This window comes from Onychomys torridus, chromosome X (assembly GCF_903995425.1).
Source record: "Onychomys torridus chromosome X, mOncTor1.1, whole genome shotgun sequence".
NCBI lineage: Eukaryota > Metazoa > Chordata > Mammalia > Rodentia > Cricetidae > Onychomys > Onychomys torridus.
The window spans coordinates 79,139,035-79,166,514 of NC_050466.1; the positions used below are offsets into that span (position 1 = coordinate 79,139,035).

Consider the following 27,480-nt stretch of genomic DNA (forward strand, 5'->3'; position numbering starts at 1 on the left):
GACTGAAGTTTGGCCTTTCAAGACAGATTCTTGCTGAACTCCAGGCTTCCTTCAAGTTCATGCCTCTTTGGCCTTGGCTTGAATATTAGGGATGTAGCTGTGTATACCCAATCTTGGCCAAGTTTGTTTGTCTGTTGAGACAAGGGCTCACTATGTAGTTCTAGCTGGCTCAACCCACATAGATCTGCCTATCTCTACGTCCCCCAGGGTGTGCCACCACACCTTGTCTAAGTATTCTTGAAAAGCTCTTAGGGTAACCCTGATGGTTCCTTCAGGCCAAGGAACCTGATTTTAGTTTGAGTGGTTCACTTGGGGTTTTTTTGTCTTTGGGTATGTTGGAAGATTTCCTGGGAGTAAAGAACGTGGCCTCTGGCTTTCTGATTTCACACACATCTCTTTTTGTCTTCTTCCCAGAGGCTTCTGGGGTCTCTGTAGATGGTAGGACCTTCCTTTTTTCTTGCCCTGAAGTATATTTGGATCAGGTCTATTTTGGGGAGATTTTTTTCCCCTGTGACATTCTTGTATCTTCACATTGTTTTTGTCTGGTGTTTCTCCTATTGGTACCATTTGTGGAATTGTTTCGTCACACTCATCTGTCCCTTTGGGTTGTGTTTTTCCTTTGCTGGTCTTTTTCTTCTGGGATCTTGGGGCCTTCATGGGAGCACTGCTGGTTTCATGTGCTAAGTCATCTTGAGTTAGAAGAGATACAGCCTTCTTAGATTTTTTTCTTTGACATTTTGTTTTTCTTCTTCAGCTTTTCTTTTTCATGCTTCATTGTTTTCTTTAGTTCCTTTCTTCTCACACTATGGAAGGTTGACAGGTACTGGAATTTTCTTCCTCTGATAGAAATGCCTTCCTATGTGTGTGGGCAAATGCCGTCTAATCCTTTCATCAGTAATGAACACGTCAAAGCTACCTAGGAGGCAGAGCTTGGCTTCATAGGCTTTATATTCTGTTTTTAATGTTTTAAAAGTGATAATCTGAGAGATGCTATTAACTCTATGCTTTTTCAAAAGCTTTTTATAGAAACATTCTGTCTGTTCAGGTGATTCACAGTCAACTTTAGTAAACAAACAGACTTCTGACGAATCTGAGAGAATACTATGAGGCAAAGCCAATCGGACCCGCATTTCTTTCTCTGGAATTTTCCATAATATCACCATTAGAAACAAACTCTCATTCTCATTCAAAAGTAGCGCATTATTCTTTTTTCTTGACTTGGAGTGTGCAAACAGAACTTCTACTGCCTTTCTAATCTGCTCTTTGTCCAGATGTTCCAGAGCAGCCTGGGTCAGCTAAATCCGGGTAAGAGAAAGACGCCGAGGCCTCCATGACTCTGCCTCGTGCAGACCCCAGAAGCTAGAAATACCTCTTCAAGCACAGTTTTTATCACACACAAAGGAACAGAAGTAGTAATAAGAATATGAAATAGTCATGGAAAATGAAACAATCATAATTATCTGTAATACATTGAAAGAAAAAGACTAAAGGAAGGTAGGGAAGACAGAATCCTAGGAGAATGATCATATTTTTTATTATCTTACTTTGTCTTTTTTGACCTGCTTGGGGATTGAACCTAGAGACTTGTATGTACTGTATAAGTTCTCTATCCTTGACTCAGTTGCTTATTTCTAGAAAGAAAATGCACTTACTCATTCTTTAGTATTTCTTTTTTGTCTTAAGTCATGAAGGACTATCATAGGCAGGGTTTGCCATAAGTATTAGAAAGTAAACTGTTGAGAAGGAGTCATCATGCCCTCCTTTTCTGGAAGCACATTATAATGCAGTGATTAGCTATGTGTGTTTAAGAAGTCCTTTCAACTGTCTCTCCACATGTTCTCTCCCATGAGTCCTCTCCCCTTCTCTTCCCAACTTGAACCTCCTGTTCGAGAACCCCCATCTGTAGTTGGAGTTTTCCTGCCTGGCCCACAGTCAGAACAAATCTCTCTCACCAGCCAAGCCCATAGACGCTCAGACCCAACCAAATAAACACACAGAAACTTACATTGTTTACAAACTGTATGGCCGTGGCAGACTTCTTGTTATCTACTTCTTCTATCTTAAACTAACTCATTTTTATTAATCTATACTTTGCCACATGGCTCGTGGCTTACCATTACCTTACATCTTCCTTCTCATGGCAGCAGCTGGTATCTCTCCACCCCTGCCTTTACTTCCCAGAATTCTCTTCTCTCTTGTCCCGCCTATACTTCCTGCCTGGCCACTGGCCAAACAACATTTTATTTACACAGAGCGATATCCACAGCACCCATCCATCCATATTTATCTATTTTATTTCTTTTTCCTAATATGATCTATCTGTTCCCTCTAGTACCTTACTCTATAACTACCCTCTTTGATTCTACAGATTGTAGTTTGAGGAACATTGAATTCACAGGTAATATTGACATATAAGTGAATACATACCATATGTCTTTCTGGGTCTGGGATACCTTACACAGGAGGGAACCCCAAGGGAGAGGAGGCAGAAAGAGTGTAAGAGACAGAGGGGATGAAGTACATCAAGAAAATGCTGTCTAAATCAATATGACCAAGTTCATATGAACCCACAGAGACTGAAGTAGTATGCACAAGGTATCCTGGGGCTGTATCTGTTCTTTTGACTTCCAGTTTAGTGTTTTTTATGTGTTTTCTGAGTGTGCAAATGCATATGTCTCTGATTTTATTTAAATAAGATTTTCTTTCATATCAACCCATTCCCCCTCCCTCATCTTCTCCTGCTCCCCCCACCTACCCCCATTTCACCTCCATCCCCTCCTCATAGAGAGTAAGGACTCCCTTGGGTAGTCAACACAGGCTGTTATACCATGTTGGGCCGGGCCTAGTCCCTCCCCTCTGCATCAAGACTGAGTAAGGCATGGCACAATAGGAAATGGGCTCTAAAAAGCCAGTTTGTGTACCCAGGGTAAGTCCTGGTCCCATTGTCAGGGGACACACAAACACATTAAGCCACACAACTTTCACCCACATTCAGAGGTCCTAGCTCAGTCCCATGCAGGCTCCCCAGCTGTCAGTCCAGAGTCCATGAGCTCCCACTAGCTCGGGTCAGTTATTTCTGTGGTTTTTCCCATCGTGGTTCTGAGCCCCTTGCTCTTAAAATCCTCCCTCTGTCTCTTCAACTGAACTCCAGGATCTTGCTCAAGTGCTTGGCTGTGGGTGCGGGTCTCTACATCTGCTTCCATCAGTCACTGGATGTGTGTTCTATGATGACAATTAGGGTAGACACCAATCTTAGTGCAGGGGAAGGCTAGTTCAAGCACCCTCTCCACCATTGCTATGAGTCTGGACAATCTTGTGAGTTCCTGGGGTTTTCCCAAACTGTAGATTTCTTCCTGTCCCCTTAATGGTACACTCTGTCAAGATATCTCTTTCATTGCTCCCCCTTGTGGTACTTGCCTTTAATCCTAGCACTCCAGAGGCAGAGGAAGGCAGATCTCTGTGAGTTCGAGGCCAGCCTGGTCTATAGCATGTAGCTCTGATTCTTATACCTTCTCAAGGCCCTTTTCCTTATGCTAGGTCATCCTGTCCAAGTTTTGCATGGTAGTTTTTGTTTTATCTTATTATGCATTATTTTCTTATATGTTTTTATGAATGAATGAATGAATGAATGAATGAATGAAAACCTAGCCACTAGGGTAAAGGTAAACAACTGAATTGTCACTAATACCTGCTAGAAGAAAGAAAATCATTTTTCTCTAATGGAGTGACACTGTGTATATCAACCACTCCAGGGCAGGCCTCATTTTCAGGAGTAGTTGACCATCATATAATGAATGGACATTTATTTGTTTTCTGTACTTTTATTTGGCTATGGATTTTGGGATTTTTATCACCCACTCCAGGGCAGGTATCATGTTCAGGAGTAGTTGGCCAACATATAATGTACTCATATTTGTTTTCTGTGCTGTTATTTGGCTATAGTTTGTTGGGATTTTTGTTTGTTTGTTTTTCCTGTTTTGGTATTCATTTTGTGTTCTTGGTTTGGGGGGACTTTGTTGTACTATTGGGTCTTTGGTCTTTTTTTTTTTTTTTTTAGAAAGGACTTGATGTTGGGTGAGTAGTTAGGGAGAGAGAATCTGGAAGGGAAGAATATGACCAAAATATATTTAAATTTTAAAAATGTTTTAAATAATAAAATTATAATTAAAAGACATGCAAATTCTGCTTCCTATAAATATGTAAATAAAAGTAATATAAATATATACATTCCATTCAGATGACAAAAAAATGAAGTCATTTTAGCTGACAGAGTTGTTCTGCATATTTTACACATCAATTTTAGGTAAACATGAATAATTTATATTTTATATGCTTGTAAATATATTTCTAGAATTTTTCATGGCTATAACTTCTTATGTATATATGTGATTTATTCGAATCATGCTTTTCAAATATATCCAAGCATATTGTGCTATATTTGAGTAGGGGGAGAGACTAAGTTGTACTATAATCAACAACTTCTGGCTTCAGTTATTTTCTTAGGATAAATAGGTCAAAATAAAGTCCCATTTTAAATAATTTTTCCTGTAAAATTGATACTAATATTTATGCTTTCCTTTTTATGCTATCAAGCTGCATATAAGAGTACTATTTTCTGGTAGTCATGTGTCTCTCATTAATGGACAAGGGTATTTAATTAAAAATGAACCACGGTACCATGAAAAGTTGAATGGATTTTGTTATCTATAAAAAGAAAATGAGTCATGCAACCATATGGTAGATAAATAAAATTAATTTCTGGCTTCAATTTTAGTTTATCCAGTAACCAATATGCTAAGTTGATTTCTATATTATTAACCATATATTTCATTCTTTTTGTATCACCTATCTATACTGAATTATAGTATTTATACTAATATAATGTTCTCAATTTTATTGTGAGAAATAATACATAAAACTATTAACCATTTGTCATGCTTGGGTTTGTTTTCTCTTAGGTTATAATTTGCCTTTCACTTTAAAATGCCATTTAACAGACATACAATTTTTATCAATAAATAGTTTTATACTTCTTTATTTTTAAGTTTTTTTAAGACTACATGATTCTAAAATTGCATCAGTCTCAAAGTTGGGAATGTTTTGGTTGTCCTCATTTCAGAATAAGAAATAATATTGAAGGACATAAATCAGATAACTTTCTGTAGCTTCACCTAATGAGATTTATTGCCTATATTAATTGAAAATGAAACAAAAACAATTGTTTTGGACAAGTAATTCTGGTTTAAATTATATCATAAATTATCATCTCAGAATCACAAATCAGTTATGTTAAACTCTTTATGAAACATGTATTAGAATATGCTCTAAAAGATCAATGTTTTCATCCCTCATAACATGAATAATTATATATATTATATATAAAAGTATTTGTTATTGTATCAAGTTACTTAAGGTAAGTAAATAATAGCAAGCAAGACAGTAGCTAAACGAAATCATACATAGTTTGGCTGTCAAGAAAATCTGCATATGCCCTTGATATCAGTGAAGCCTTTTACAGTAGATCTGATAAAAGTTATTTTTTACTTGATTTTCTTTTCACCCATTATTTCCTCTGGGAAAGGCTTAGATGATGCAAGAGCATTACTGCAGACAGAATGACTCTTCTTACTGTAATTTTGTATTTATCACAAGTTAAAAAAAGAAGCTTCCAAAATACTCTGGTAAACATTTGTTACAGAAGAGTCAGTGACATAATTAATCATGGTTGCATTTTTTTGAGGTCTATTTTAAATACATTTATATGTCCACTTTGTATAATATGTATGACTTTGTCCATACATATCACTCTGACAAATTTATTTTGGTAACTCCTAATAATAATGTCTTAGAGGATTCATACTGCATTTTAAACCCCAAAATAGCTAATTGAAAATGAAATCTATTGAAGAAGAAAGTAGAAATACATCTGTATATATATATATGGACTTAGACATATATGATGATAGCAAAAACATTTTCCATTTCTCACACAAATGTAGACAGAAGTTTCTGTCCTACCAGCAACTCCCTATACCTGGCAGCTGCTTCCAAATTATTGACTCAGAGGCTTAATATTAATTATAAATATTTGGCTTATAGCTCAGTCTTATTACTAACTAATTCTTACACTTAAATTAACTCATAATTCTTATCTATGTTTAGCCATTTTCTTGGTAACTTTTCTTGGTCAAACATTCTCCTCTTGCTTCCTCTGCATCTAGCTCTGCCCTTCCTCTTCCCAGAATTCTCCTAGTCTGATTGTTCCACCTATACTTCCTGTTTGGCTACTGGAAAATCAGCATTTTATTAAACCAATTTGAGTGACAAATCTTTGCAGTGTACAAGAACATTTTCCCACAGCACACAATTTTAAGCACTACTTTTTTAGTTTATTAGGTTTGAATAGAAAATAATTTAGACAGAATTTTTTGTACTATCAATTTACTAGTTATTACAACTTATAATTAGTTTTATGCTTGATTTAGAATTCTAGTGCTGTATTTCTACCAACAAAATGAATTCATGCTTTACTTTATATTCCACATAGCCATCATATTTCAAAACTATATATATATATATATCAGATGTACTAAAGTTGGTTGCTAGAATAACACAATTTTCAAATGTAATTATTGACAGATATGATATAGTTTTTACTGCTATTTCCATTGTTTTATATTAATCCTCCAATGTTCACCAAACGTTTGTACACTTTTAGTGAAGAATAAGCTTGTGTTGTTATGTGGGAAAATCCTATCTTTACTGTTAACACAATAACCTACAAAAATGTGAACTTAGTTTGTGTATTTTCTTCTCTTTGGCTCTTTGTGGGTCCACAATCCAGCCCCTAAATAAATCATACACTTTCTCTATTTTTGTAAACTTTTTCTTAATTCTTTCTCTGTGGCTTGCTGTGTAGCTGAGTGGCTGGGCCCCAGAATCTTTCTCTCCTATTTCTTGCTCCTCAATTCTCTCCTCTCAGCTTTCTGCTCCTACTTATTCTCTCTGCATGCCAGCCCCACCTATCCTTTCTCTTGCCTTGCTATTGGCCATTCAGTTCTTTAATAGACCAATCAGGTCTTTCAAGTAGGCAAAATAAATACAGCTTCACAGAGTTAAACAAGTGTAACATAAAAGAATGCAACACATCTTTGCATCATTAAACAAATGTTCCACAGCATAAACAAATGTAACACATCTTAAAATAGTATTCTGCAACAGGTATGGGTGTTCATTGTGGTGACAGATGTAGAGTTAATGTTATTTTGCATAAATATGTGATGAAACACTAAAGATAAAGTTATTCCTTTGGTATTTTTGTATTTGCAGTTCTTAGAAGAAGGAGTTTTCTTATAAGAAAACTCATTTTTTTTTAAGAAAAGCTCAGTTTTCTTTGCTCATGTGCATATCAGTATTAATGTGGATTCATATTTCAACCCAATGTCATTCTGACTTCAAATTCTATGAATTTATTTCCACAAAACCATATTGAATATTAGAACCAGTATTTTGGAGGAAAAGCAAACCTTTTATAAAGGATATAGTGAACTATTGTTTCTAAGGTAAAGACAAGCAGTCCTAAGTATGCATAGAGAAAAAGCATTTCAGATAAGTAATTCACTGTAACTATAGCACTTTCAAAAACTCACATCTGAAAGCTGAGATCCACAGAGATCTTGGTGAAAAAAAGAATACTTACTTTACCTATAGCAGGATTTCTGAACCCAAGAACTATTGCCTTTTGTGCCTGGTAATTTTTTGTGGAATCTATGCTATGAAGAACATAGCATCATATCCACTAATTGTCACAATCAAAATTTTCTTCAACACTGCTAATGGGAAGGGGAAAAAAGAACAGAAAAAATTCCTTTGGCTTAGACTCATTCATTTAAAGTATAGACACATATTTTGTAAGGCAGTGATGGAATTAAGTAGGAAGCACATAGGTCCTTAAATATTGCCTATATGAGGAGTAGGGAACTTTCTAAGGAATTATGTGATAAGATTTGCATTATCAATGGCAGAGGAACAGTTAAGAAACTCTTGGAGTAGAACAAGGAATAATTAAAGAAGTCCTGAACTAAATTATGACTTTAGAAAATGGAATGGAAGAGAGGTGAAACAAAATTTTACCAGTTAGATCTGGGGTTTGGATGGTTTTGAAAAGAGAAGCCACTTTAGAAAAAGGAAAACTGAATGATAAAATATGCCTAAGATGAAATACCAAGTATTTCTAGATAATAAGATGTTAATAAATAAGCAACATTTAGGTAATAGGCATCATGGGCAAAATTAGAAGACACACATCATGAGATAAGATGCACAAGGAGATGACTATGTGAAACACTGTCATGTGAATTAAAAGATGTTAAAATAGAGCCTGATATGGGTGAAATTATTAAGGCCACTCCACATAGTTAAAAGGGAGGTTTATTTTGCGGGGTAACATACAAGTGAATGGATAGTTTACAAGGTTTGGGAAAGGCGTGGCACAGTCCTATGGTATTCTCTGGAGAACTCTGCTTGGTCTACCTCCAGTGTCCAGGGCCCAGGAACTAAGATAGCGTGCACATATGGAACCCAGATCTTCAGCATCCTCTCTCAGCCCTGCCTTGTAGGCATGACTGTTACAGAAGCCTCAATGGGGGTTGGAGCTTTCAGGTCAAAGCTGGAATGGCTGCCCACTACAGCCGTGATGATTCAGGTCTATAATGCCAGTATTTAGTAAGAAAGCTTAGACAAGAGAATTTCAAGTTTGATACCAGCCTGGGTTACAGGATAAGACCATCTCAATAAGAAAACAAACAAACAAACAAACAAATAAATAAATAAATAAAATGCTAGCATATGAAATTCCATAAAGAAAACTAGAAAAGACATTTCAATAGACATTTTTGGTAACAGAATCAGTAGCCCCAATTTTGATGAATATTCATTTAGGATTCAATATAGTTTGGCTTCTGGAGTCATGGTAGTCTTCAGTAACTAAAACAAGATCAGTTTCAATTGCGTGTAAAAGAGTAGACTCGAATTGGTTGTAGGTGAATCTGCAGTCCAAATAATTTAACTATGAAGAGAGTAAAGTACCTGTCCCTTCTGATTTCACAATAATGCACTGGGAGTCTGAGACTGTAGCCCCATTATTTGGCTGAGCTTTAACAAACAGACATGGCAAGTGAAGTCCACAAATAACTGAATCACTACACTTTTTGAGAAAAAGTCCATGTAAGAACATTTCTGAGGTTGCTCATATTGCCTTCACAATTACAGTACACACTTATTCAAAAGCAATGAAAACTACAGAAAACACTTAAAATAGAGAGTTATGTGGCCTAAAAGTGACATAGCCACAGCACAACTTCATTTTGTTTTCAAGGTATGAGTGTTTGGATGAAAAAGCATGCATTTTGTGTATTTTCCTATTTACACCAAATAAATGAGCTTAAATAAAACACGAAAATGTTCTAGAAATGGCTATCAACGGAAGTTTGAGATTCCCTTTTTTTATAAGATAGTGTCCATTATGTCATATAGGAACTATTACATTAAAAGAGAGATTTGCCAAGTAAAATGCATTTCCTTGATTTATTAATATTAACTTTCAGAGTTCTGATTTACATGCATTAACTTCCAAGAATCAGGTACAGGGCTTTGATTTATACATCATGCATATAAAAGTTCTTATTAATGAATTCTAAATTTTAAAGTTGTGATTTAGTGTGTTAGTTTATAAATCTTAACTTTAAACTTCCAATTTAGTGCTATGATTTATGGGCACCAAGTTCCATGCTATTTATGAATCATAATGTTAAAGTTCTGATTTAATACAATAGTTACTGTAAAAAGCATTAGTATAATAAAATGTGTAATTCCAAAGAGATAAAGATAAAACTGATCAATTTCTATGTTCAGCACACTGCATATACTCTCAATTGTACCTCCATCCTCAGTGGTACATTTTTAACAGTAGAGTGAGATAAGGCTAGAGGAGAACACAATGGAGTTTTAATAAACCAAGATGAATGAACTGTCTTCTTTTTTTTATTAGACTAGTTTAGAGATCTTACACTCCTTACAGTTTAATAAGTAGCCAAAAGAATTAGAAATTTTCAGCCTTGCCTAAGATCACTGTCTGAATAAAGTAGTCATTTTTTTAGTATAGTAGATACACCTACAGGTTTGGCTAAAGTTGTGTAAAACATCATTGAGTCTAATTCTCTGATATACAGCCTCAAGAGAAAATATTTGATCACAGTTATATATAAACACCCTATACACCCTCTACTTTCATTTCTTCTTCCTCATCAATCCACCAATCCTTCATCATTCAATATGATAGTAAGAATATATATACATATATATATACATATACATATATATATACACCTTTTTGCACTTGCTATGTGGCTCTTCAGCCACAGGTGTTTTAAGTAAGAAAACACATACTGGATTTTGATGGGGGAAATGCAATGTTTTCATTAACAATTTTATATCAATTACAAGTTGAAATGGTAACAGTTTAGATCTACTGATTGAAAAGTACCTCATTGATTGTATTGATTTGTTGCTTAATGTAGTTACTAAAATATTAACATTATCCATGCAGTTTCTACTGTATTTCTATTGATCACCATGCTCTGATCCTCTCATTATCTTTTGCACAAAAGCATCTGTAACTTACAATCCCCTCCAAATTGTTCTGACACAGTGATGAAATCATAGTAAAAATGAGGAAATGTGTCTTACTGAGAATATAATCCATTAATTTTATTGCTGTTTGTCCCAGAAAATCTTGACTCCTGTTAAAAAGAAATATGCACCGGGGATAGATCCTGATCCCACTGCCAGAGGCCCCTCAAACAGACAAAGCTACACAACTGTGTCCTGTATGCAGAGGGGCCTAGTCTGGTCCCATGCAGGCTCCACAGCTGTTGGTCCAGTGCATGAGCTGGCCTTTTGAAGCCCATTGGTAGGAGGCCCTGTTTAGCCTTGATGCAGGGCAGGAAGAGTTTGGTCCTGCCTCAACTAAATATACCCGGCTTAGCTGACTCTCCATGAGAGGCCTCTCAGAGGAAAGGATGGCAGCTAGGTCAAGAGGGAAGGCTGGGGGGAGCAGGAGGAGGGATGAGAGGCAGATCTGTGGTTGGTATGTAAAATGAATTTAAAAAAATAAATAAAAAGAGAGAAATATGAAGCTTAGAGTAAAACTTTTTTCCTTCCTAGACAGTTTAAAATTTCTAAAAATCTTTGAAACTCATGGTTTAGTGACCACTACTTATGGCATGAACTCCATATGCATTGCTGTCTCTCCAAATTCTTTCATTGAATTCTCACCTCATCTCTATAATGTGAATACTATTGGTGCAATTGTTGCTACAACATGGACTCTGAAGCATAGATATGCAGTATTATCAAAATTGCACATTGTCTGAATTAAGAGTCAAAGTTAGACTCTGTTTTCTACATCCCATACATTAACCAGCCATTCAAGGAAGACATTTGGAGTCTGCAGCTGTGAGCTGCGCCCTAACTTGTTTTCTAAAAAGGGATATGTAAAGTAGAAATGTCAGACTCTTAGTCTAAACCCCTTACTTTATACTATGTATTGTCTTTCTTTTTTACTAAAGATATGTTAGGAAAATCAGCCAAAATGGTTTTAGATAGTGGTAGATTTATCAGACTAGCTAACCAGTCATGTGGAGCTCCAAAACCAAATTCCAAATAGATTCTGTGGAAAATGAAGAAGACAAAATTCTCAGATGCTTTCTTATTCTCCTTTCTTCCTGATTTCTTAGCAGAAAGGGCCATTTGTGGTCTCATTAGGCTACCTATTTAATGAGAGGACAGAGTCTGTCATAAATAATGGTAGTCTTTCTAATCATTCTGTACACACTTTGGAAGACAGTACCTGCATACGTTTAATTTCACAGAGTTCCACACATCTTTTAAAACCACAATAATTCTCCCTTGCTTTACTACAAATCCAATAGCAAAGTCAAACACTACTTTGCATGTTTCATTCTCAAGAGATAATGTAGATTTCAGAGAAATTCACTGTTATATTTAATAATGGCATACTTGGAATTGGAGAGTGCATGTAGTTTGAAATTTAAATCTGAACCATGAATTCACCTTTGAATATACCAAAGGGAGAAACATTGCCCTGGGATGAAGCAACAACCCCCCCCCCCCCAAAAAAAAAAAAAAAAAACTAATGAAACCAGTTATTGCTAAATACTAATGATAGTGACCTTTCTTTCTTTCTTTCTTTCTTTCTTTCTTTCTCTCTCTCTCTCTCTCTCTCTCTCTCTCTCTCTCTCTCTCTCTTTCTTTCATTTTCTTTTTTCTTTTTGCTTAGGATAAGTTTTAAACTCTCCTAACAAAATAAAGGTGAAATTCAATGCCATATATATGTTTGAAGCAGCGGGGAGGGTCTGGGTTCTTCCTGAGCTGAATGTACCAGGCTTTGCTGTATCCCCATGGGAGAATTTATCTTGTTAGAGGAGGGGATGAAGGGTGGGCTGGGGGAGGGATTAAATGGGGGAGAAGTTAGGAGGAGGGATGAGAGGGGGATCTGTGGTTGGTATGTAAAATTAACAAAAATAAATTTTAAAATAATATTAAAAATGTAAGGAACTGATAGGTATTGTAGCTAATGTCTTTTATTTAGCTAAAGATAAATTGTTGGCAAACTAGGATTATGCTGACATTTAGTATCATCTGAGTTAGAATACCTACAGCAGTTACCACATAAAAATATATTTGTCAGATGTATTGAAATAGCTCTTCTTTTCATGCTAGCTAGCTCAAAAGCACTATGTAACATTTAGTTCTGGTCTTTTATTCAGACATTATTAGGGATAATTCCAGGGCTAATGATTTCACTGTTATAGAAAGCATAAATTAAAGCAAGAAAAAATTAAATGCATGTAAACAGCACCCTAAAATTCATTTTTGCATGCATGTTCTATCAAGTGACACACATATGGAAAACAGATCAGGTCAAGAGAATAATTGTTTGGTGAAATAAAATGCCAAATTTAACTATACTACTCACAGAAGAAGCACAAGAAACTAATGAGCATATGTCACTTCTTTTAATCTAAATTTCAAGTTTTAACTATATATATATATATATATATATATATATATATATATATATATATATATATATATTAACATATATATATGGAGCTAAAGAGCTTGCTCAGCAGTTAGGACCACTTAATATTCTTACAGAAGGCCTGTGTTTATTTCCCAGTACCTACATGACACTCATAGCCATTAATACTTCTACTTCCAGGGGATCTGGTGCCCATTTAATGTTTCTACAGGCTTCTGGATGTGAGTTGGGCCATAAACCCACAGAGAAACACACATCCACATAAAATTATAATAATAAACATTTTTAAAATTAATATATGTGTGATTTATGTTAGGATCTTAGATATGAATTCTTTCTTTTCTTTAACATTTTTTTTCATTTATTTTACATTCCAACCTCAGTTTCCCCTCCCTCCTCTCCTCCAAGTATTCCCCTCCTCTGACTCCTCCTCCATCTTCATTCAGAAAGGGGCAGGCCTCCCATGTACTTGAACAAAGCATGACACATTGAGTTGATGCAGGACTGAGCTCCTCCCCTTGCTTCAAGGTTGGGCAAGGTAATCCAGCTTGGGGAACAGCTTCCCAAAGCCAGCTATGCACTAAGTACAGTTCCTGAGCTCGCTGCTAGGAGCCTTACAAATAGTCCAAGCTATACAACTGTCACATATATGCAGAGGGCCTAGGTCAGTCCCATGCAGGCTCCCTAACTATTGGTCCAGAGTCCCTGAGCACATACACATATTATATATTGTGCATGATATTACTGAAAACTCTTATTAACATACATATATATATATATATATATATATATATATATATATATATCATTATATACTTTAAAAATATTCACTTTTGATGCCTCTGTTATTCCATAATAGGTATAGTATATTTCAATGACCTCATTGACCATATACTCACTATGTCATTTTCTTTGTCACAATGTTCCAGGAGATTGTGAGATAAACTGAATTTTTTCAGAGAGTCTTTAAAAGTCACACATCTCTGTCAGACCTGTTATGCTTTGTTTGCATGGGTTTCTTTCAGACTTGATCTCAACATGAAAAGTTACTAGAACAAAGTCATTAGAATTCCCCTAGAGATTATCAGTCAGTAAAGGCATATTTTTTGTGAACCAATGAGATTTCAGAGATTTTTATTATGCTGAAACACTTTAACAACTTAGTTTTAAATAATAATTAAGTGTGAAGTGTCAGTCTATGAAAAACTGTGGAGTTAGCATAGTCAAACTATTTCATCAGATGGCTAGAATTAGAACACAGACTTTTCCTATAAGTCTTATTTCCTTTCCTTCAGCATATGAATATATATACATATATATGGTAATTCATAGTAAAACATTGCTATCTATTGGCAATTTTCAAATAATTAATAACATAACAAATACCTACTTATGTATCTATCAGGTATTTGATTCTAAACCTTATAAAACTAATTCACAAAGGAAGAAATTGCATTAGGGATTTCCATGTTAACTTTTGAAGTATGATGGCAGCTGTTGACAGACAGAATTTATGAATATGTTTTTAAATGTAGAAACAAGTAGGACTATAGTTCTTGCAGATTACATATATTCTGGACTTACAAGCCCCATGGATTTTCAGAGAGTAACTTACATGTTGGATCATGCTAAAATCCATTTGAACAAGTAATTCCAATGATATTAAGACACCTTTGAATTTTTCTGGGAGTACTTTTCAAGTTCTAAGGAAGCTGTTATAAATTAGATTCAATTTCATAGGCCTAAAAGTTGCATACTGGGTATTTTTCTTGGCTCAGCAACAGTCTTGATTAAAAAGCTATGGTAAGGACAATTTTCTTTGCTAAAATTTCGCTGGATGAAACTACTTATGAAAAACTATAATATGAGACTATATTAACTAATGTGGTCAGGATAAACTTCTAAGTTATGGTTAAGAATTTTGAACATATAAAATAACAATACTGAAAACTCTTAATAATATAAAGTGGATAGATTTTTTTCCTTCTCACAGAAATTCCAATTATATTATATTCTAAATAAATATTGATTTGCTTCTCAGAAATCATCAATTTCTCTTATCTGTAGTTATTAAACTCCCCACTTGATATTTCTTTAAAAAACATGCTTACAGTGTATTGATGTATGCTGGAATTTATGCATAGCTTTGAAATAAATCTCACAATTTTTCATCTTTGCCATTTTATAAAAAGAAAACAGATTCAGCCCATCATTTTACTATAACTATTCCTAGCATCAATAAACTCAAATAAATAAAATTCTGCAGTAGAAGAAAGTAACTCTGGCTAGATTCACCAATAAAGCATAGTAAGCTAGAAGTTGACATAAGAGCTTATAGCAAAACCAAAGTATAAAGAGAACCTCTAGGAAGAATCAACTTAATCAACATGTGTACTTCAGTCAATGAAGCTTAAATCACAACTTACTTTCTGATTTAGCAGTTTGGGGGTTTATTTTGTCCCAGGATCATCTAGTAATAAGCAAAGGGCTGATGTCAAAAACTACACACAAGGTGAGCAAGCAAAAAGTTTTCATAGACAAGAAAGTCACTGGAAAATGAAGCAGGCAGTTAGTACAAGAAATGTTGACTTCAAATTCTTTAATACAGGTCTTCTTTGATGGAAGTTACATCTTTTGAATCTAATAAAATTAAACCTTTGACCAACAGTTGGAAGAATAGGAAATCTCCACACTTTTAAACTCGTACAAGAAAAATTTAATTGATAGCTAAAACATAGAAAATCAGTGACCTTATGGAAGCTTGGTGAGCTTTGAAAGCCTCAATGGTACCCAAGATCAAGAAAGGATATTGAATGCCTTCACCTTCTAGAAGTCCAATGTGCTTTGGCCATGATGCTGTGGAAGGCTCTGTTGATGTTCATGGTGAGTGTTACCTCCAGAGGCCATGTTGGAGTCCATGGTCTGTTCTGCAGCCTGAGACCATGTTGATGTTTGTGGTCTGTGTTATGGCAGAGGACATGAGGATATCTGTGACCTGGGCTGCTGTCAGAGGCCATGTTGATATCTGTGATCCATGTAAAGGCCATTTTGGTGCTTGTGGTCCATGTAGAGGCTATGTAGAAGTCCATTGTCCTTGATGTTGCCAAAGACCATGTGGATGTCCATGGTTTGTACTCTATGACTGCAGACTCATAATTAAGAGTGAGAGACAATAAAAGCCTCTGTGACATCCCTCCCCATCAAAAAAAGAAAGAAACACGTCAGACAGGAAGCTATTAAAGAAATGTTTTAAAAATCATGATCAGGATGCTGAAGTATAGCTCTTCACAGTTGATGGCTTCTGGTGGGGTGGGGGTGGGACAGGACTCAAAGGGTTGGCCTATTGGAGTTTGCTCACACTCCAATGAATATAATGGAAACATAAATTGGAACTGGTATATTTTTTCTTGTTTGAAGAGGGCACAAGATGAGAGGGTGGATCTGGGAGGAAGGAAAAGTGTGTGTGATTTGGTGTATTGTATGAAATTCCCAAATAATCAATAAAAATATTTTGTCAAAATAAAAGAAAGAGAGAATGTTGAAAACAGGGTGGTCTGGCAGAGATGACTGACTGACTAAGATGATCTTGTTCACAAATTCAGAAACATTGTTCCCCTATGCGCTTTGCTAGGATTTCATTTTGTCTTTTTGCTGTCATAATTGTCTGACGGGATAGTGTGGAGGAAACATATCTTTCTGTGACTTGGACAAAAGGTTTTTCAACCACAATCCTGGCTGTATACCTTGAAGTACTCTTTAATGCAGCTCCAGTCCTCTCAGCCATGGGTTTGGAGTAGCTTTGTCTTTTCAGGTTTAATTTGGAAAAAAAAAAAAGTGCTTTGATGGGGAAACCCACAGGGACAGCTGAACTGAGCTCTTTGGAACTCAGGGACTCTGGACCAACAGTTAGAGAGCCTGCATGGGACTGACCTAGGCCCTCTGGATGTATGTGACAATTGCGTAGCTTGGTCTATTTATAAGGCTCCTAGCAGTGAGATCAGGACCTGTCCCTAGTGCATAGCAGGCTTTGGGAAGCTGTTCTCCAACCTGGATTACCTTGCCCAACCTTGAAGCAAGGGGAGGAGCTCAGTCCTGCATCAACTCAATGTGTCATGCTTTGTTCAAGTACATGGGAGGCCTGCCCCTTTCTGAATGAAGATGGAGGAGGAGTGTATTGGGTTGTGGGTAGATGGGAGTCAGGGGGAGTTAAGGAGAGGAGGGAGGAGAAACTGAGATAGGTATGTAAAACAAATTTTAAAAATGTTAATTAAATGAACAATTTTTTGAAAATGAAAGAACCATGCTTCTGTGCTCATAAAGGCATGCCCATTATTTTTGGCATGTTTCATGATCTAATGAAATCATAATTTTAATTGAAAATATATGTTTAAAAGAAAGTGTTTGGTGATCATTCCTTGATAAATGGATTTGACACTTTTCAAAAAAAAAAAACCTTGCTTGGCATTCAAAAAGGAAAATAAAGGAAATAAATAACCTGATAAATAATTCAAAATAATTATTTTAAAGAAAGTCAATAAGATCGAATGAAACACAGATAAATCGCAAAATGAGATCAAGGCAACAATGCATGCAATAAATGTTTAATGAGAAAACAGAAACTATCAAAAATAACAAATTCTGGGGTTTAAGAAAGCAGTGACAAAATTAAAAACTTCAGCAGAGAACTTCACCTGCAAATTCAATCATGCATAAAAAAGGATAATTGAATTTGACTACAGGTCATGTGAAATTAGCTAGTTAAAGAAACAAAAAGGAAATAAAAGAAAAAAGAAGGAAGAATGCCTATAAGGCTTAGCACTTCCGATTAAAAAATATGTGAGTATTATAGACATTCCAGGAGAAAATATAGACAAAAGCCTCTTTGAAGAGGTAATGGCCCAGTTTCCACACTATTAGGCAAGATAGGGACATCCAGATTGACAAAGCTCAAAGATCACTCCAAAAGACCAACCCCCAAAACCTCTGAGATTTATTACAACATGAACTCCAAAAAGTTACATTTCAAAAAAAAAGGAGAAAAAATGATTGATCACATGCAAAGGAACCTTCATGAGAAGAAGATAAAATGAAACCCTAAAACAATGACAAAATATCAGACAACTTACTAAATGTATCTTACAAGAAATAATTAAGAGGGTTGCTCAAGTTCAAATGAAAAGACAATAATGACATGCAAATATAGAAACATAATTGTCAGTGGTTATCATAAATATATGCACAAACTAGCATTATTTTAATAGCTTAATGATGATCCATAAATTGAGTTTAAACATATAAGTTAAACATAAAATGTGCTCAAAATAATTAGAACTAAATTAGTCTGCACACACAATATAAAATGTTCATGGTGTGATGTCAGTAAATGGTTGATTAGAGGTCCCTACCATGCTTCTACTTGCAAAAAGAAGAATACAACAAAAGTCCTGTTATTCACTAAAATGTTTGAAGATGAACACCAGAGTAAATGGAAATGCAGCAGAGATGTTGCGGAGCAACAGAGAAAACAGATGGCAGTATTATAAGGAAGAAATTTAAGCATGCCACATCTGTAGTTCCATCTGTTTCTTTTTCTTTGAAAAGGCTTTATTATTTTTAATGATGTGGGGGAGTATGTGAACAGGAGTGCAGGTACCCTCAGAGGTCAAGAGAGGTTATCAGATCCAAACTCCAGTGTCCTTCAGAAGCAGTACACTAACTGAGCCACTTATCTCTGGCTGCAATTGTCACTTCTCTTGTGATCAACCACAAGTTAAGATAAATAAAGGTAAGTAAGAGGTTCTAAGTAAGTCTTACTAACATGATACAAACTGGATTACATTTGCTGCTTGGAGAAACCTGGAGTCCTCAGAGGGGTGTGGGCTCGTGAAAGAACAGTCTTTAATAATCACTATACAAGCAAGTTTGCTGATCCATCAGGGCTGCAGGGTAAGGAGTCTTTTTTTCTCCTTACAGCTGCAAGCAGAGCTTGAAGCAAGGTTTATAAGCACAAAAATCACAAACATCTGTACCAAGTTACAGTTACATTTTTCACCAATCAGGAGTCAATGATTAGGGGTTTTCTTTGTGTGTTCCATTATTATCAACCAACAGAATGTTCAACCAATCAGATTCATTTGCCCACATCTGGGGTCTGTTTTGATGTCTGGTGGTCCATGTTGCCACCAAAGGCCACACAGATGCCCAGGGTTGAGGCCACAACCTATGACCACGTTGGTGTTAGAGGACTGTACTGCCACCAAGGTCATGCCAATTTGAGTTGCTAGCACTGTTATCTGGGGCCACAGTGCCATCTGGGCTAAGGCTGCTGTTGAGGACCATGTCTGGACCAATGGTACTGCTGCAGCTGAGGTCTGTGGTCATATCCATGTCCAGTGTTAGCAAGGGGGTCATAGGAAGAACACATGTGGAAATCTGAGGGCTGCCCTGATCCAGCCCTGCCCTTCACACCCCCTGGGAAAACTGGCCTTGTCCCTTCAAGGATACTACTGCAGGAGAGCTGGCTCCACCCCTCAGGAGAGGACACCAGCCCACACTCAGCAAAGATGGCTCCACCCTTCACCATGAGTGTAAAACTCACCTGGGCAGCACACCATAGCTACCAGATCTGTCGGTGAAAGAGCAGCAGAGCTTATCCAACCCCCTTCTTCGGCCATGTGATGGGATGGGTGAGGGAAAGATGCCCTCTCTCCTCTGCCCTGTGCTACATGTAGTAGGTGAGAGAGCTGGCCCTAGGATCACAAGAATGAGTGATCTAGCCCTGCCTCTCACCAGCTGGAACTCACAGGACAGCAGGCCCTGCACCCCACCTGGATAGTACACTAGAGATGGTGCCCTGTTGTCTGGAGCTTACATGAATCAACACTGAGGGCATGAGAACAGCAGAGCTAATCCCGCAACAATAGTTTCCCAAAACAGAATGCCTGTTTCTAATAACAAAACCTGTTCATAACAACAACAAAAAAATAGTCAGATGAATCTGATTGGTTGTGTGTTTTTAACAACATTGATTCTAATTTGAGGAGCTGCTGGATTAACACACAACAGAATAGCTTGGAGAAACAAACCACATCTTCTCTCCACTTAGTCCCTAGATGAACAGTGGTGTCTTGAAACTCTGTCAGCCTGGGTTTATGCCAAGTAGTCAGGCAGCCACCTTTATCACTTCACTCTTTGCAGTAAGAAGCTATGCTACCAGGAATCCCTGCCTGATTTTCTTCTGACATAGGAAACAGCTGATTGATCAACATCATATTGATTGATCAACTCATGAACAGTAAAATCAGTGAAGTCCCTATTTTAAATGGAGTATCTAATTTTGGGTCTTGAGAAATAGATACACAGCTCTAGCCTCCACATATCAACACACACACAAAAATAGAAGTTTAGCACCATCCTTTGAGCTGAAAGACCAACTTATAACTTTGAGAATCAGATAAGTAAACCAAGGAAACTTTCAGTAAACACTTCTTGCTTATTAATGACCTAAAGAATCAGGTGAACATTCTCTCTGAGGTGCATGGCTCACTGATGTACCCATAAAAAGTACAACCCCCTTCTCCCTGGCTTCTCAGTCTTAAGAAGGAGTTTCAAAGCTCACACCAAGCACACTGGCCTCATAAGACCATGTGAAGCTACAGCGTGCTCCTTGGACAAGGACAAATATACCAATGGAGTACATCAGAATGGCTTAACTCCTATGGAACTCAGAGACAATGAGAGATAACACCCTGTCCCCTCCATGAGATAGAGTGCATTGTACATATCAAGGCTTACAAAATGTGTCTTACTCAAGTAAAACACTGAATGTATTCAAGTGCCAGCTTTGTCTTGCCTATACAGGAACAGAAATGGTTTCACCCCTGTACAATCCATAGAAACTGGGATGGAAGGGAGCGACACATCTACAGGTAGATATAGCCAAAAGATGCAAGTAGCCACATAATATGGGTTCATGCTCACCATTGAAGTAACCTCCAAAACCCCTGTAGCACAGTCAAAGAGATAGTTACAACTCATTACACTTAAAGAAACTACACAGTTTTGTAGCATGAATCTTAACAGGTCTTATTAATAAAAACAAACCTGGAGCCAGGTATTGGGGTGAATGCTGGAAGATCAGAGAAACAGAACACTCCACAGCTACCTCACCTTGCCAATTCTTCAGCTGATCCCATTTCCTCAGGCTGGAGGCATCTGAGTCCTCATCTAGAAAGGATCTCAGTTTAACTGTGATGCTCAAAGCCTAAAAGCTTAACCAGCCAAATGCTTCTAGTTTCTGGTCTTCACACCATATATGCTGTGGATATCACTCTGTGTAAATAAAATGCTGATTGGCCAGTAGCCAGGCAGGAAGTATAGGCAGGTCAAGCAGAGATGAGAATTCTGGGAAGTGAAAGGCTGAGGTGGGAGGAGCTGCCAGCTGCCGCCATGACAAGCGAGATTTAAGGTACTGGTAAGCCAGGAGCCACGTGGCAAAGTATAGATTAATAGAAATGGGCTGAATATAAGAGCTAGACAATGGTAGGCCTGAGCTAATGGCCAAGCTGTCTAAATAATATAAACGTCTATATGTTTATTTCATAAGTGGGCTCTCGTATAACAGGGCTTGGCCTGGGGCTGGAGAGAAGGTCTCCAGTTACACATATATACCTTTCTACTTTCTGTCATCACTACCTGGGATTAAAGGTGTGTGTCACCATGGTTGGCTGTATCCTTGAACACACAGAGATCCAGATGGATTTCTGCCTCTGGGATGCTAGGATTAAAGGCCTGTGCTACCACTACCTATCTTTTATGTTTAATATTGTGGCTGTTCTGTCTCTGACCCCAGATAAGTTTATTAGAGTGCACAATATTTCAGGAAACACAATACCACCACACAGTTCTAACGCATATTGCTTAACTGATATCTAAGCACAACCCAGCATGATCTAGCACATCTGTCAGTCTCTGATAGGGACAATGTAATGTGCTCACTAAAAGGAAGAGGTAAAGAGTCTCTCAGTGGTTATACACAGCATGGGAGTTTAGTCTTGCTGATCGTTTATTCAACTGGAACCCTAGAAAATAACACTAAGAGAAAGCCTTTTAGCATAAAACTTATCCTATAAAAATTGGCACATCCAATGATCTATCACAAGCTCACAATAAGCATGAGAAATAACATAACATGACAACTACAGAGGAATGTAATAACTCTGTAGTAGTATTTCCTTTATCCCCAAGAAAGGAAATTTATGAATTATTTTAAGAGGAATTAACAATAGTGATTTTAGAATGCTTTATGTGATATCAAAGAATAAAGTTATTTCTTGAAATTATGAAGATAAATTATGATCTGAATGAGAAATTCCTCAAAGAAGCAGAGATAATGTAAAAGAACCATATAGAAACTCTGATGATAAGAAACTTAATAACAGAAATAAAAACACACTTTTGCAGTTGTGTTCAATATACAGTCTATGTGCCTTATATAGCTGAGAATAGCCATGAATATGACACAACACAAAATTGTAAACTTAAAGTATTTTGAAATTTTGTGATTTTTTTCTTAACTCAATTGTTTAAATCTCAAACATGAACTCTATAAATGGTAATATCATTTGCAATACCATAACGTTGAAGGGCCTGGAGATATATGGTAGTGGTTAAGAGCACTTGCTGTGCTCACAGGGGATCTGGGTTCAATTCCCAGTACACACAAGATGGCTCTCAACCACTTATACCTCAATTTACTAGGGGTCAATTGCCCTCTTCTGGCCTCTAAGGGTACTACAAACATACAGTGCTCATGTATACTCTTAAGCAAAACACTCTTATACATTCAATATGTAAATATTTCCAAAAATGTAAATTTTTCTAAAAATGTCACACTGGACATGTCTACTAAAGTTACCATGACAGATTAAATCAAACAGCAGAAATAATTTCTAAGCTTGTATACAGCTATTTTGAAAAACTGCAGTCATAAATAAATGAAAAAAAAACAAACAAACAAAGTGGCATAAAGGAAATGTTCATATTGTGACTATTCCAAAAGTTTAAAAAAAGGAAATTGACAAAGCACAAACCATCTCAGTTAAATGGTAGCTTTGGCCGTCTGTGCCAAAAGTTGTAACCCCAACTTTTGACAGGAAGATCAGAGGCTCAACAGCATTAATAACTACAAAGCAAGTTAAAGATCAGCTCTATGAGATCCTACATTATAAAAGAGGTAGGGAGAAAAGAAAAAATACATTTGATCAATAAAACTTCCTCCAAGGAAAATAGCAATTTCATCATTAAAAAGGCAATATGAGTTCTAATGACAGCAATTGATGTGCCAAGTTATATAACAGAGAACCCTCATTAGACTCATTGCAAACCACATGTAGACTAAAAGATGATAGAATGATATTTTCAGTATCTGAAAACAAGAAAAAATAATAAAGGCTTACAAACCAAGTATACTACACCAAGGCTGCTCCAGAAATTAGGGAGAAATAAATAAATAAATTTGTTTTAAAACAAGTAAAAACAGGGAAATAAATAACCATGAGACCATCTTAATAAGGTATTGTGGCAGCCACCACAATGTTGACATATAAGAAGAACCAGATTGCCACCTATGAACTACTTTTTACGGATGGAGTGATGGTTGATAAGAAGGATGTCCATATGCCCAAACACCCTGATCTGGCAAACAAGAATGTGCCCAGCCTTCATTTAATGAAGGCCTTGCCATCTCTTCACATAGTCCAAGGCTATGTGAAGGACAGGAGTCATTTCTGTTGGTACCTTACCAACAACAGCATCCAGCATCTCTGAGATGACCTCTGCCAACCTCTGGAGAGTGTACCTGCTACCATACACTGTAGCCATCCTGAAAGTGGCAGTCCTTATCCCAAAGTTCCAGAGGGTGAGTGACCTGCAAGAATCACAAGAGGGGAGGCAGACAGAGGTATCTACAGAAGGAGTGTTGTGCCCCCTGGTGCTGACAAGAAAGCTTAGGCCCAGGCTGGCTCAGTGACTGAATTCCAGTTTAGAGGTGGCTTTGGTCATGGATTTTGTCAGCCACCTCAGTGAAGTTGTAGATATGCTATATTGAGGAACCTTTTAAGAAAAAAAAAATGTGAAGACCTTTTCCCATTCTGTAGGCTGTCACTTTATCTTGTTGACTGTGTCCTTTGCTCTACAAAAGCTTCTCAGTTTTAACAGGTCCCACTGATTGATTGTTTCTCTCAGTGTCTGTGCTACTGGTGTAATATTTAGAAAGTGATCTCCGGTGCCAATGCGTTCAAGACTACTTCCTACTTTCTCTTCTACCAGGTTCAGAGTAACTGGATTTATGTAGAGGTCTTTGATCCACTTGGACTTAAGTTTTGTGCATGGTGACAGATATGGATCTATTTGCAGCCTTCTTCTATACATTGACATCCAGTTATGCCAGCACCATTTGTTGAAGATGCTTCCTTTTTTCTATTGTACATTCTTGGCTTCTTTGTCAAAAATTATATGTTCATAGGTGTGCGTGTTAATGTCAGGGTCTTCAATTCGATTCCATTGGTCCACATGAGCGGGGGTAATTAAGGGCAATGTTTGAGGGAAAGAGAGCTTAGGTGAGCAGGAGATCCCAGCTGGATCAAGAACAGAGAGTGATAACAAGGAATAACAGACCATGATAAATGAAGACCACATGAGAACATGAAGAAGCAAAGTGCTAGGAGTTCCCCACAATGATACCTCTACTGTAGACTACTGGCAATGTTCATGAGAAAGCCAGAACTGACCTAGTCTGGTGATCGAATGGCCAAACACCCTAACTGTAATGCTAGAACTCTCATCCAATAACTGATGGAAGTGGATGCAGAGATCCTCAGCCAGGCCCCAGGTGGAGCTCCAGGAGTCCAATTGTTGAGAAAGAGGAGGGATTGTAAAAGTATGAATTGTTGAGACCAAGATTGGAAAAAGCACAGGGACAAATAGCCAAACTAATGGAAACACATGAATTATGAACCAAAGGCTGTGGAGCCCCCAACTGGGTCAGGCCCTTTGCATAAGTGAGACAGTTGATTAGGTTGAACTGTTTGGGAGGCACCCAGACAGTGTGACCCAGGCCTGTCCTTAGTGCATGAGCTGTCTGTTTGGAACCTGGGGCATATGCAGGGACACTTTGCTCAGCCTGGAAGGAGGGGACTGGACCTGCTTGTACTGAATCCACCAGGTTGAATTGAATCCCCAGGGGAGTCTCAGCCCTGGAGGAGATGGGAATGGAGGGGAGTGGCTGGGGGTAAGGTGGGGGTGGGAGCAGGAGGGGGAGGACAGGGGATCCCATGGCTGATATGTAAAATTAAAAATATATATATATAAAATGAAAAAAATGTAAAAAAAAACCCAAGGTTTTATATTAAAAAAGAGGCATTGGAGCCAGGAAAATAATTCAAAGAATAAATGTGCTGGATCTAAAGCCTGACAATCTAAATTTGATTACAGACACTCTCATGATGAGGAGAGAGCTGTCTTTCCCCATATGTTAACCTCTAACTACACTGGAGCTAGGTCACATGTCCTCCCACACTGAAAACTCACAGGAGAAGATGCACACAAATTTTAAAAAGGAAAGAGAAGATCACAACCACTTCTTTGTTAAAGTGAAAACCCACTAGAAGAATAGGTATGTGAGAGTGAAACAGAATCAAACATTAATACAAGAAATTCTACCAAATCATGACAACAAAGGCAGAAGAAAGAAGCAGATATATAAAACAACTAGAAAAAATATCAAAACGTGGGTGGGAGATATAGCTTGGTACTTGTAAGCATTTGTTGCTCTTGCAGAAGATTTGAGTTCTGCTTCCAGAACTCATATATTGATTCATAACCACACCTAACTCCAGTTACAGAGGATCTTATGCCCCCTTCTTATCTCCTCAGGTACCAGTTGTACATTTGGTGTACATAGACCCATGCCAGTAAAAAACCTCATATGCATAAAATAAATTTAAACTTAACAATAGTAACATGAATTTTATTTGAATAGTCATAACAACTTTCAGAAAACAAGTGTATAAGATGCCAAACATGATTTAAAAATGGATGAATATATTAAAACAAGACTCAGTGATATGTTGCCCATGATACAATTCATTTTCTTGGTAAAGCACATATCATCTAAAAGTAAAAAGAAGGAAAAATACATACCATGCAATTGAGAAATGAATATGGATCACTGTTTTTTTCCGTACATTGCAAAACATAGATTTTTAATTAAAAAAGCTGAAGGTTGCATTTAAATTACAAAGAGTAAACACTTTTGAATGTATCTGCACCCATGTTGGAGTAACTAATCATCCACAACAAAACTATTACATCTAATAGAAAAATGAAACTCAAATACAACAATATCTGGTTGCTTCAGCACCTTTGTCATGTTTATCAATACCTGACAATACAAGCCAAAAGCAATAAATAAATAAATAAATAAATAAATAAATAAATAAATAAACAAACAAACAAGTATAGCAATGAAACATCAGAGTTAAATTGTACTAGAGAACAAATGTACCTTAGCAGATATTTACAACAGTATTTCATAGAACATCTGTAGATTACATCAGGACTTGTGTTCGAAAAAGAGGAAAAAGTGAAAAGTGGAGAAGGGGGTGAAGGAAAGTGAACATCACTTAATCATAAAACATTGAAATTCTTGCCAGTTGGAAGAATATGTCAGATACAAGATGAATTCTCTCTAACCTAACGTTTATGGAATATCTAAAAATGTTTAAATCAAAGAAGCAAACTATAAAATGATCCTTAATAGGAGAGGCAATCAACAAATGCTGGTAAAATAATTTCACTTTTTCAGTTAAAACTTAATTTGAAGAGCTAATGTAAAATATTGTACCTTGCCGGGCGGTGGTGGCGCACTCCTTTAATCCCAGCACTTGGGAGGCAGAGGCAGGCAGATCTCTGTGAGTTTGAGGCCAGTCTGGGCCACCAAGTGAGTTTCAGGAAAAGCACAAAGCTACACAGAGAAACCCTGTCTCAAAAAAACAAAAAAAAAATATAGTACCTTAGTTGGACATTTTAAATGTTCATATTACTAAAACTGTACCCCGATAAGGACTTTGAAAGGGCTCAGGAAACAACAGTGTTTGGAACCTGTGTTCTATTCCCAAAACCTTTGGTGGAAGAAGAGAACCAACTCCTGAAGTGGTCCTTTGACCTTCTCATGTGTACTGTGGCATGACTGTGAGCATTCATAGTCACAGACCACACACATAATAATAATAATAATAATAATAATAATAATAATAATAATAATAATAATTTTAGTAATGATAATAATACTATAATAA

At 36.8% G+C, this 27,480-nt stretch overlaps 2 pseudogenes; one reads left to right on the forward strand and one right to left on the reverse strand.

Annotated features, from left to right (window-relative positions):
* Positions 1-271: 271 nt before the first annotated feature.
* On the reverse strand, positions 272-19,510 carry LOC118574685 (annotated as a pseudogene).
* Positions 19,511-23,716: 4,206 nt separating this feature from the next.
* On the forward strand, positions 23,717-24,208 carry LOC118573632 (annotated as a pseudogene).
* The last annotated feature ends 3,272 nt before the right edge of the window (positions 24,209-27,480 follow it).